Here is a 13,042-nt window from a genome sequence, read left to right as displayed (position 1 = left end):
CACCTCAGTTATAGTCGCTTCCACCCTCTTCCGTTGGGCAGAAGATATAAAAGTTTGAACAGACTGAAGAACCACTTCTCCCCTGGTATTAGACTTTTGAACAGACCTCTCAAATGTTAAAGTACATCTCACTTTCTCTGTCTCTGCACCTTGTCTGCAGCTCCAACACTATATTCTACACTCTGTTCTGGTACCCTGATGCACTTTGTATGGTATGATGGCAACAATAAATCAAAGTCAAAAAATGGCCTGGGGACATAGGTTTAAACTAAGGGGCAGATTTATTTTTTCATGCAGACTGTGTTAGGAACCTGGAACTCTGTCTGTAACAGCGGTAGAGGTATAAACCCCCAGAACATTTAAGAAGCATTTAGATGCACACTTGTAACATCAAGGCATACAAGGTTATGCACCAAGTGCTGAAAAATGAGTTTAGAACAGTTAAGTCCTGGTTTTTGACTGGCACAGACTAGATACACCAAAGGGCCTTTTTCTGCGCAGCAGACCTCTATGATTCTATACCCCACATTTCAGCAACTCCTGCTGGGTACCAACACTGTCTCACAGAATCCCTACGGTGTGGAAACAAGCCATTCAGCCCATCGAGTCTACACCAACCCTCCAAACAACATCCCACCCAGACCCATCCCTACTCTACCCTATCCCTGTAACCCTACATTTCCTATGAATAATCCACCTAGCCTGCACATCCCTGGACACTATGGGCAATTTAGCACAGCCAATTCATCTAATCTGCGCACCGTTGGACTGTGGGAGGAAACCAGAGCATGCAGAGAAAATCCATGCAGACACTGGGTGAACATGCAAACTCCATACAGATAGTCGCCAGAGGCTGGAAATGAACCCGGGTCCCTCGCGCTCAGAAGCACCAGTGCTAACCACCGAGCCATCATACCGCCTCAGAAGACAGCCTCAAAGCCTCCCTGAAAAGATGCAATTTACTCACCGGTTCATGAGAATCACTTGCCCAAGACTGCCCAAGCTCATCCTTGATCTCAAGGGATTGCCTAAGACTAAGAGTCTGGATTAGTGGTGCTGGAAGAGCACGGCAGTTCAGGCAGCATCTGAGGAGCAGTAAAATCGACGTTTCGGGTAAAAGCCCTTCATCAGGAATAAAGGCAAAGAGCCTGAAGGGTGGAGAGATAAGTTAGAGGAGAGTGGAGGTGGGGAGAAAGTAGCATAAAGTACAATACGTGAGTGGGGGAGGGGATGAAGGTGATAGGTCAAGGAGGATGGTGGAGTGGATAGGTGGAAAAGAAGATAGGCAGGTAGGACAAGTCATGGGAACAGTGCTGAGCTGGAAGTATGGAACTAAGGTGAGGTAGGGGAAGGGGAAATGAGGAAACTGTTGAAGTCCACGTTAATGCCCTGAGGTTGAAGTGCTCCGAGGCGGAAGATGAGGTGTTCTTCCTCCAGGCGTCTGGTGGTGAGGGAGCGGCGGTGAAGGAGGCCCAGGACCTCCATGTCCTCAGCTGAGTGGGAGGGGGAGTTGAAATGTTGGGCCACAGGGCGGTGTGGTTGATTGGTGCAGGTGTCCCGGAGATGTTCCCTAAAGCGCTCTGCTAGAAGGTGTCCAGTCTCCCCAATGTAGTGGAGACCGCATTGGGAGCGACGGATACAATAAATGATATTGGCGGATGTGCATAAAACTTTGATGGATGTGGAAGGGCCTTGGATGGAGGTGAGGGAGGTGGTGTGGGCGCAGGTTTTGCAATTCCTGCAGTGGCAGGGGGAAGGTGCCAGGATGGGAGGGTGGGTTGTAGGAGGGCGTGGACCTGACCAGGTAGTCACGGAGGGAACGGTCTTTGCGGAAGGCGGAAAGGGGTGGGGAGGGAAATATATCCCTGGTGGTGGGGACTTTTTGGAGGTGGCAGAAACGTCAGTGGATGATTTGGTTTATGCAAAGGTTGGTAGGGTGGAAGGTGAGCACCAGGGGCGTTCTGTCCTTGTTACGGTTGGAGGGATGGGGTCTGAAGGCGGAGGTGCGGGATGTGGACGAGATGCGTTGGAGGGCATCTTTAACCACGTGGGAAGGGAAATTGCGGTCTCTAAAGAAGGAGGCCATCTGGTGTGTTCTGTGGTGGAACTGGTCCTCCTGGGAGCAAATACGGCAGAGGCGGAGGAATTTGGAATACAGGATGGCATTTTTGCAAGAGGTAGGGTGGGAAGAGGTGTAATTCAGGTAGCTGTGGAAGTCGGTGGGTTTATAAAAAATGTCAGTGTCAAGTCAGTCATCATTAATGGAGATGGAGAGGTTCAGGAAGGGGAGGGAGGTGTCAGAGATGATTCAGGTAAATTTAAGATCAGGGTGGCCCCAATTCTATTTCTTCCCATGCCCCAAATGAGGATTTGAATGAACGGCTTTTCAAATCCGAAGGTAACAACTTTAATCTTGTGCAACTAAGCAACTAACAATCTCACATCACAGCACAACGTAGTTGGGTTTTATTTAATATGGCATCTCAGTGATGGACTATTAAATGAGAAGGTTCTCCTGTGGGAAACGTGCTTAGGTGATGGCTTATGTAAGTTTTTTTAAATGAACTTTCATTGCTAATGTATGCTTGTTACCTTGTGCTAATTTAAAGACTGGTGAATCTCAGAATTTAAAGCTTTCCTGATATTGTGGCTTTAAGTTTAAAGGAGCAGTGACAATTGAGAATATTGTTCAAACCTATCACCTTCCAAGCCACCTTCCCCCAGCCCCACCCCACTGCAATTAACCTCCCAGCCACCTTGGCCCCCCCATCACCAGCATCACCCTCCCTCCACCAACCCCCCGCACCCCCAGCCCTACATTCCTGATGAAGGGCTTATGCCTGAAACGTCAATTCTCCTCCTCTTCAAATGTTGCTGCTGTGCTTTACCAGCGCCACACTTTTTGGCTCAAGTCCAAATACCCCTGTTATTAATATATGGAACCAAGACAGGACAGCACAGTACAGGCCCATGATGTTGCTTCAAGCATTTATCTTTTTCTAAGTTCAACCGAACCTGCACACACCTCAATTTACTGCCATCCATGTGCTTGTCCAGCAGTCGCTTATATGTCCCTTATGTCTCTGACTCGACTATCACCGCTGGCAGTGCATTCCACACACCCACCATTCTCTGTGTAAAGAAATCTCCCCTATACCTTCTTCCAATCACTTTAAAATTATGACCCCTCGTGATAGCCATTTCTGCCTTGGGGAAAAGCCTCTGGCTATCTACTCTACTTATGCCTCTCATTACAAGGTACACCTCTATCAAGTCACCTGTCTTCCTTCTTCTCTCCAGTGTGAAAAGCCCCAGCTGACTCAACCTCTCTTCCTAAGACAAGCCCTCCAATCCAGGCAGCATCTTGGTCCTGAGAATGCTGTTATTGCACAACTGCAGCACCTAATAAAAGGAGCAGGTGAGAATTCAATGAGGAACTTCTTAAAGCCAATTAGTAGTCCGAAAGAAAAGATGAAGAGCAGCCCTGGAGAATGGAAAGGAAGGGAGAGACAGACAGACAGACAGGCAGAGTGCACATGCCATTTTGGCCCCTGCTTCAGATGCAAACTTTTAGCCACACAGATTTTCCAGGGCAAAAATTAGCAAGGATATCTGGAAAAGTGAGGCCTTGTTACCACGTGTAACTTCAGTAGCACACAAGTACCTGCACAAATCCACGTGCTGGTTAAAAGAACTCAACTTTTTGCAGAAGCTAGTTCATATCTCTGAATAACATATCCAGCATATATAAAACTATCACAGGTGAATGAAACTTAATAGAAGCTGACTTATGTATCCACAAAATTAGAGATCTGTGGCTCGGTTGTCAATTGTCTGCAAGAACAGAACCAACGGAATAAGAATTTCTGGCACCTAAAGTTGGGAGGACCTTCACAGAGCAAAATGCAAAGGAGACTGAGCCAACTGCACACTGGGGTAAAAGAGAACAAAAGGCCCAACTTCATAACGAAAGGAACACTGAGAGGAAGCAGAGTTAAGAGAAACTGTAGCAACTGAGTACAGAGATTTCAAAAGTGATACATGGGGCGGGGGGGGGGGGGGGGGGGGGGGGAAACAAAAAAAAGAGAAGGATAAGCTGATGTAGAGCACTCAAGACCAGAGTGATGACAACATGCCAATAAATGTGGGATAGGTAATACAGGTCAGAGTTCTGAACAAGTTGGGATTTCTGGGAGATGAAGGATGTGAAGCCAGCAAGGATAGTCATCTGATGAAGTCTGAAGGTGAAGAAGTGGATAAGGATCTCAGCGGCTGAAGAAAGGCGGAAGTAGGAAATGCTGCAAGTGGTTATAGACAGGAAGTGGGTTTCAAGCTCAATTCAGGTCAACATGATCTCTCGCATTCGGCAGGTCTGATTCAAGCTGATAAAGTGCATGGGAAGGAATTAGAAATCAGTGGCATGAAGCAAATATTGAGGCAGGGAGTAAAGAGGAGTATGTCAGAATACTGAGTTACAAAACCACGAACTAATCATTCACTCACAAGGTGCAACTAAGTTGGTGAAATTTGGAATATTCCCACTGGGACCCACAATACAAATTTGTTGAAGTCAATTTCAACTCCCAGGAAACATCAAGGTCAACTTTCACAAGGGAACTACAGTATTTCTGTTCCAGTTACTTCAAGATACACATGGTTGTATGCCTTCAGATATTAGAAAATATTTAAAGAATGTTAGATGTGTTAACTTCAAGCACTCAGGATCATTTTTTTAAAAATGAGAGTGTAATGTATTCAACAATCATGGAACAAAGAGCAGACTCGGCATTCCATTAGTCTGAAAGTTAATTTTAGCTGCTTTAGCTTTTCATTGTATTAATCACTGGTTTATTGTCCACGTAGCCAGGTGTTCATCTTTGACTGTACATGTTCGATCAAAGATCAGAGTGGACCAGCAGTTGTCAGTAACAGCTTGATTTGTGCAATCATAAAAATACTACATGATCTCTCTCACTCTATCCACCAATCATGTTCATGCTGACTTAAAGCAGGCCTGACATACAAAGCTTTTTTGCAAAGAACCAACAGCTCATTCAACAATCCTCATCTGTGACGTCCAAGTTGATGAAATGAGCACACAACTTAACACTTTGCCAACAGTGCTGTATACTGCTAATTCTAAGCACATTTTAAAATGAGTATACTGTAAACAGGATTGAACCTTGATCTGGCTTAAGATGACAACTAGAACTGAGACAGAACTCATCTACATCCCATAACCGGTGGGAGTGCTGTGCCAGAAGTCAATATTTCTTCACCCAACTATAATACTTACAAAAACATGCTGGGAGGAAAATGTAAAGCAAGCACGGTGGCACAGTGGCTAGCACTGCTGCCTCACAGGGTTCAATTCCCACCTCAGGCAATTGTCTGTGTGGAGTTTGCACATTCTCCCCCTGTCTGCGTGGGTTCCTCGGAGTACTCCAGTTTCCTCCCACAGTCCAAAAACGTGCAGGTTAGGTGTGTTGGCCATGCTAAATTGCCTGTAGTATTAGGTGAAGGGGTAAATGTAGGGAAATGGGTCTGGGTGGGTTGAGCTTCGGCAGGTCGGTGTGGACTTGTTGGGCCAAAGGGCCTGTTTCCACACTGTAAGTAATCTAATCAAAAAAAGATTCAAATTCCATATCTCTGCTAACTCAAACATAAAGCACCTACTGATTAAAGAAGACAACAGTGTGTCATAGAAACATACACCAACTCCCTACATTATCACAAATCAAATGATTACTTAAATAGTCATAAAAATAGCTGCTACATGAATGCAGCTTCTTCCACCTTTCAGGTGCATGGTCTGGGAAAGGATGACGGTTAGCACATTACTTATCATCGTGGCTCTTGCAAGGACGTAAAGTGACCCATACTCCTACAATATAATACAGGTAAATAGAAGCAGAACTTGCAGTGACCACAGACACTTCTGCATTTAGAGGAATTTTGGTCTGATTCCCTGCTTTCTGGGTCACTAAATACTATACCAAAGCCAGAATACTGGCTATTACACCTCATGAAGAACAATGTCGAACAGACTCACCAGAATGATATAGGGTCGAATCATAAAGGTGATCACAAAGATTAGGCCTGTATTCAATAACAGTTAATTGAGGTGTTAAAGACTTTTTGTTAATATTTGTTTATCTGATATGGGTGTTGCCAGCAATTTGTCACTTATCCTCAGTTACCATTAAAGTAGTAATGAGTCAACTTCCTGATTCACTGCTGCCCAACTGTAGACACACGCTGTAATTCGGAGGAGAGTTGCAGGATTTTTATGAAACCAAGAAATATTTCCAAGTCCCAAAGTTACATGGGTTGGAGGAGAACCTGGAGGTAGTGGCATTCCCATGCATCTGCTGCTCTCGTCCCTCCAGATGACAGAAGTCATAGGTTTGGAAGCTGCTGCTGAGGGAGGCCTAATGAGTTGTTGTAGTGACGCAACTCCGACTCTGCACTACTGGAAGCAGTGAGTGAAGAGGTTGTCAGTCAATCATTGCTTTAGTCCAGATGGAGCTTCTTCATGTCACTGGAAATGCATTCATTCACATCAATGGAGAGTATTCCATTTTATTCCTGACTTGTACCTTGAAATTTCTGACTTCTGGGAAGTCAGGAAGTAAGTTCCCCCTGAAAAATTCCTAACTTCTGATCTCCTCTGAAAACTTCCTGTTGGCGCATTTAAGAATCTATCCAATATTAACCCCCCAAAATGTTGATAGTAATGGCGGTGAACTGCAAGGGATGATTGTCAGATTCTCTCTCACTGATAAAAAGAAGTTGATAGTTTCTGTACATCTATCTTATTATCTCTCGTGGCATATATACAAAATGGAGATGTAGTTTAGCTAGACTTTGTACTCACAATGTCAAGGATTCTGAGAAGGCAGGCAAAGAAATAAAGTTTAAACCACAATCAAATGAGCTATGATCCTATTCAATTGCACACGAGACGCATCGTGCTGAACAGCCTCTGGATGGTCCTACGTTTTATAATCTAATGATGAGGTCAGTGTGGGAAAACTGATATAGATGATTAGCAAAGATCCAACTCAGTGATGGAATATGCTCAACGGTGCAAATGCCTGACTCCTGTTGCTATTTTCTAATTTTCTATGTTACAGTAAACTTAGAGCTTATGCAATTAAGATTTTCCATTGGCAAATGCACGAAAGGGAGTCATAACATAGACAAGCAAATTCATTTAACTTGAAACCCAAGTATAAACTAAATTAATATCTGAAGAGCTTTCAGGGACTGAATAGCCTATATTTGTTCCCATGTTCCTTCTTAACAAGTAACCCAATATCTTGGTGTTCTGAAGTAGTATCAGTGGAGCCGAAACATAAATTCTGCTTTCTCTCCACAAATTCTGCTCGACCTGATGAGTTTTTCCAGCATTTTCTGTTTTTGTTTCAGATTGCCAACATGTGCAGTTCTTTGTTATATTAACTCAATCTCTCATTCCTTTTAATAAAGACAAAACACTGTATGCTACAAGTCTAAAACAAACAGAAAAAGCAGAAACTCAAGTTTAGCAGTGCTTGTGGAGTTAGAGACAGTTAATGTTTTGAGTCCAGTGTGACTCCAGACCTGCTGAGTTTCTCCAACATTTTGTGATTGCCTCACATGCATGTTCCCTGAAACAGGTAACAAAAATATGGAAAATTTGTGAATGTTTCCCAGCAGAACAAAAATATCAGACATTATTACACACTCGCACTTAAATATTTTAGTTTTCCTGTGTACATTTTAATGTCTGGTTTGATATTTGTTTTGCAGAGATTTTAATCCGATAAAATCTGATTTTTTTTAAAATTGGAATGTCTATTGATAGAGTGAATTAAGTGTAAGCAATTTGCATTCTCTTCTTTCTACCCTTAGTACAGGGTCATCTTCTGGTATAGCGCAGACTTCTTTCCAGATGAATTCTACTAAGATGCAGTTTGGTCAATGTTGCAATCGAGTGAACAATGACTTGATTGTACACCTACGTTCGCCTCTCCCAAACAATACGAAATGCATTTCACGTGTCCGTCCTATCAGACGGGAATGGTGCGCTCAACTACAGAGTTCATGGGTGTCTGTCATTCGTATTTAACGTAAAACATTCACACCCATTCAGAAAGCAACCCAACAATAAAAAAACGCTGTGACAAGTTGGAGGACCGAACTTCTACTTTAAACTCCAATGAAATCCGTACACATTAACTCCCGCCCCTTCTTTAAGTGCAACAAATAACTCAGTAAAAAGACAAATGGGATGGGGTAGGGAAAAAAAATCAACTATCCTACAAAAATGACGTTCTTCATTGTCACATACAGGACACTCGCACTTTGCAAATTACTAAGCAGGGTTCAAACTAAACAAAAACAATGCACCCCAACCAGTGGTCCCAAAAGGTCGTCTGTTAGCTGCCCTTTCCTGGGCAAGGGGTCAGCCCAAAGTCTGCCCATCGGAATGTTTCTGGACACAGCAGATCTGTCAATCACTCAGGTAACTGCAGCCTCTCCCCCACCCATCCTGACTGTACTTCTTAACCAATGCAACCAGCAATAGCGCATGGAAGGCCGCTCCCTCGCTGCATACCGGGAGTTTGCGGGGGGAGGGAACGAAACTTCCAGCGACAATTTTAAAAATTGCAAAAATGCTTTTTAATTTGCACCTACCTTTCTGCACTTAAATCTTTCGCCCCCTCCTGCAGCGCAGCGAAAAAAAAAATCGCCCCCTGACAGGAGAGCAGAGTTGGGTCTGCACTTTTTTTTAAAAAATAAATTGCTGTTTCTCCAAACGAGCTGATGTTTTGCAAGAAATTGGCGGGGTTGCCCTCCCCGGACTCCGCTTAGGCGCGACACTTTGGCCCGGTCCAGTCCGGTGCATGGCATCCCCTGAACGGATAAGACCGTGCGGCCATGTTTAGCAGGATATCGTGCCCGCTCTCGCAAAGTTTTCTCTCTCTCTCTCTCACCGTCCCACCCTCCGCCCCATGTCGTCGGGAGGCGGCCGCTCCTTCCGACGCGCTCAGGGTTGTCTGCGCGCGACAGACAGCTCGAGCCTCCCAACTGCCCGGCTCCCGGGGACTGTGTGTGTGTGTGTGTGTGTGCAGCTGGCCGTACTCGCGGGCTGTCTGTATTGATGGTCAAGCAACAACTGAAATAACAATAATAATAACGATCCTCCACCGCCGGGATAATCGAGTGAGGGCTCTCCTCTCGCAAAGCGGGAAGTAAGGGCGCCCAAGCCTTGCCTCTTCTCCAACACGTTGCAACGTTTCCCAGCCTGCGGCCCCAGGGCTCGTTGCTGTTGGTGCTCTGGTTTATCAAGGGGGAAGAACAGGTGGCCAACATTTTCATAGCAATAACGTGCATTTGTGGGAGGCGCGAAACATTTCTTGCATCGTGCCTGGAATTGCAGCCAGGGGTTTCTGCTGAACACAGGAATGGCCCAAAGCCAGCCGGGTTGTCTTCAGGGTTTCTGGGAACCTTGCAAAGCTATTCATTTCTTTTTTTCTTCTTAAAAATTTCTCCTCGGAGAAATTGCCCCTAGTGTAAACATTTTTCAGTAGTTGACAGAATTTATCCACTAATCCCTGAACCAGATTGGTCAGGAAGGTTAGGAGAAAGTGAGGACTGCAGATGCTGGAGATCAGAATTGAGAGTGTGGTGCTGGAAAAGCGCAGCAGGTCAGGCAACATCCGAGGAGCGGGAGAGTCGACCATCCAGGCATAAGCCCTTGATCACGATTGATCAGGAAGGCCTCACATTTGGGTGTAAGGGAGCAAAAGTCTAACTAGAATTCAGACATATAACTTGAGAAATGAAGGACCATCCAGCCTGCACGATCTTGCGCACACTCCCCATTCCACCTGGAAAACATAACCGTCTGAAAGAGACAAAGAACCAGCTTCAAATCCAGGGGAGGGGGCTAATCAAGATTCTCTTTTCCCCACAAACTGAACTGATGAAATGTTTCACATAAAAGCAAAATACTCTCGATGCTGGAGATCTGAAATAAAAATAAAATGTTGGAGAAATTAAGCAGGTCTGGCAGCTTCTGTGGTATGAAAAAGTTAACATTTCAAGTCCAATGATTATTCTGAGTTCCTGCTGAGAAGGGAGAAGGAAAATTGGACAATCAATTTGCTACCACCATCCATATTCAATTTCACCCTCAGTCTCTTCAGACCTATCAAGTTCCTCTTTTATATAAAAACATTGGCTGGACTCCAAAGAAATTCAATGTGTTGCCAGCAGGTGCCACAATTGCTGAAAAGGCAAATTTCTGCATCAACGTGACAGTTCATTCCAAAGAAACTCCAACTGTATTTTTTCAGCTAAAATTTAACTTTGATAATAATCTAAATCAGTCTGATAAATTGCTAAACAATAGTTGTCAGTCCTCATCAGCAGGAAAGAGTTGGGAAGATATACAAGCATGGACCTGCATATAGTGATTAAAATAAATTCCATCCTTTGCTGTTCCCAGCAATAAGATGCTCAGTTTGATCTCCAACCTACCAGTTACAGTATTTTGAGTTCAACTTGGGAGGCACAGAAATTTGGGTGTGCCTATTTTTGAGTATGAAGAGGGTACTAGAACAATGATGTTAAGGGCTGACTTGGAACCATATATCAGACATCAATGTAATGCAGCTTCTACGTAGACAGTCCATCAACAGATACAACAGCCGAGTGCTAACCTCAGTGAATTTGGGGATTAGATCCAGTCAGGAATTGGGAAATCAGGTAATGTCAAGACAGGGGTAGCAGGGCTCAGAACTGAGGGATCAGGAACTAAGACTCACGTTATGGGTCCATGTTGAAGATGGACAGTAATGGCAGCAGGAATCGGGCTGGAAAAAGTGAGGATTTGAAGCTTGGATTGGCACCTCCCTTCAATGCTGATGCACACAATCACAAGAGTATGTACCATCAACACAAATCACTGCAGCAACACACCAAGACTCTTCCAACAGTACCTTTAAAACACATAACCTCTACTATTCAGAAGGCCAAAGTCAGCAGATGCATAGGTCTTCCATCACATGCAATTTCCCATCTAAGTCACACACTATCCTGACTTGAAACTAAATTGCCATTCTTATTATTAAGAGATTGAGGGTTGATCTTATTGAGGTTTATAAAATCATGAGGGGCATAGGTAAGGTGAATGACAACTGTCTTTTCCCTCGGATGGGGGAGTTCAAAACTAGGGGATATATTTTTAAGGTGAGAGGAAAAGGATTTAAAAAGGACGAGGGACAACGTTTTTTTAAAGAGAGTAGTTCATGTGAGGAAAAAATGGCCAGAAAAAAAAGTGGTGGATACAGTACAGTTACAATGTTTAAGAGACATTGAAAAGGAAAAGTTTGGACGGATATGAGCCAAGCAAAGGCAGGTGGCACTAGTTTAGATTGGAAAAATGGTCAGCATGGACTGGATGGACCAAAAGGTCTGTTTCCATGCTATATGATCTATGACTCTATAAAGAAATGATATTGGGCAGACCACCTGGCATTGACTTCGGCAGTGAAAAAGACAAAGGGAGAAACAGCCCTGAACATCCTGCAAAGTACTCCTTACTAACGAATCATATCTTATAGACAAGGTTCTAGACACCACAATCAACATCCCTGGGTATGTCCTGTCCACTGGCAGGACAGATACAGCAGAGGTAGCAACACAGTGGTATATAGTCGAGAGGAAGTTGCCCTGGGAATCCTCAACATTGTCTCTGGATCCCATTAAGTCTCATGGCAACAGGTTAAACATGGGCAAAGAAACCTCCTGCTGATTTCCATGTACCATCCTCCTTTAGCTGATGAATCAGTATTCCTCCATATTGAACAATCCTTGGAGGAAGCACTGAGGGCGACAAGGGCACAAAACGTACTCTGGGTGAGGGATTTCAGTGTCCACCAACAAGAGTGGTTCAGCAGCAGTACTACTGATCGAGCTTGTCCGGCTCTAAAAGACATAGCTGCTAGACTGTATTTGCGATAGGTGGTGAAGAAACCAACAAGAGGGAAAAACATACTTGATTTCATCCTTACCAGTCTGCCAGCTGTAGATGCATCCGTCCATGACAGTCCAAGTGTGACCACCACACAGTCCTTATGCAGACGAAATCCTGCCTTCACATTGAGAATATCCTCCATCATGTTGTGTGGCACCATCATCATGCTAAAATGGGACAGACTTAGAACATATCTAGCAACTCGACCTGGGTATCCATGAAGTGCTGTGGGCCATCAATAGCAGCACAATCCACAACTGCATGACCCAGCATATTTCCCAGTCAACCATAACCATCAAGCCAGGGGATCAATCCTGGTTCAATGGATAATGCAGGAGGGCATGCCAAGAGCAGCACCAGGTTTATCTGAAAAGAGGTGTTAACCTAGTGCAGCAACCAAACAGTATCAAAAATCATAATCAGCAAGTGATAGAAAAAGCTAAGCAATCCCCCAATCAACAGATCAGAACTAAGCTCTGCAGTTCTGCCACATTCAATCGTGAATGGTGATGGACAATTGAATAAATCACTGGATGAGGAACTCCACAAATATCGCCATCCTCAACAATGGAAGAGCCCAGCACATCAGTGCAAAAGATAAAGGTGAAGTAGCAGTTTTCAGTCAGAAGTGTCAAGTGGATAATCCATCTCGGCCTCCTCCAATGGTCCCCAGCATTATAAATACCATTCTTACGCCAATTCGACTCATTCCACATGATATCAAGACACAGTTGGAGACACTGGATAATGCAAAGGCTGCAGGCACTGACCATTTCCTGGCAACAGTACAGAAGACTTGTGCTTCAGAACTCGCTGCTCCCCAAAGAAGCTCTTCCAGTACGGTTACAACACTGGCATCTAGCCGACAAAGTGAAAAATTGCCGAGGTATGTCATGTACACAAAAAGCCGGACAAATCCAACCTGGCCAGTTACCACCCCATCTTTGGGAAAAGACACTTGTCATTCACCTCATCTATGCTCCTCATGATTTTATAAACTTATATAACATCACT

General features: G+C 44.3%; 1 protein-coding gene across 12 annotated transcripts in view; it reads right to left on the bottom strand.

Moving 5' to 3' along the window:
* The window catches only part of LOC140482942 (transcriptional-regulating factor 1-like), a 280,570-nt gene that overhangs the window by 217,458 nt on the left and 50,070 nt on the right, over positions 1 to 13,042 (bottom strand). For 8 of the 12 annotated variants that reach the window (XM_072580706.1, XM_072580707.1, XM_072580711.1 and 5 more), the window contains exon 1: positions 8,683 to 9,114. The exons of the other annotated variants lie outside the window; for them this stretch is intronic. The gene's annotated coding sequence lies outside the window, so the exon portion shown is untranslated. Of the gene's footprint in view, positions 1 to 8,682; positions 9,115 to 13,042 lie in introns of those variants that run through there. 12 annotated transcript variants of the gene reach the window in all.

Source organism: Chiloscyllium punctatum, chromosome 11, assembly GCF_047496795.1.
Source record: "Chiloscyllium punctatum isolate Juve2018m chromosome 11, sChiPun1.3, whole genome shotgun sequence".
Classification (NCBI taxonomy): domain Eukaryota; kingdom Metazoa; phylum Chordata; class Chondrichthyes; order Orectolobiformes; family Hemiscylliidae; genus Chiloscyllium; species Chiloscyllium punctatum.
The sequence above is the reverse complement of the archived record's forward strand: the minus strand, read 5'-3'. Positions and strand labels throughout refer to the sequence as shown.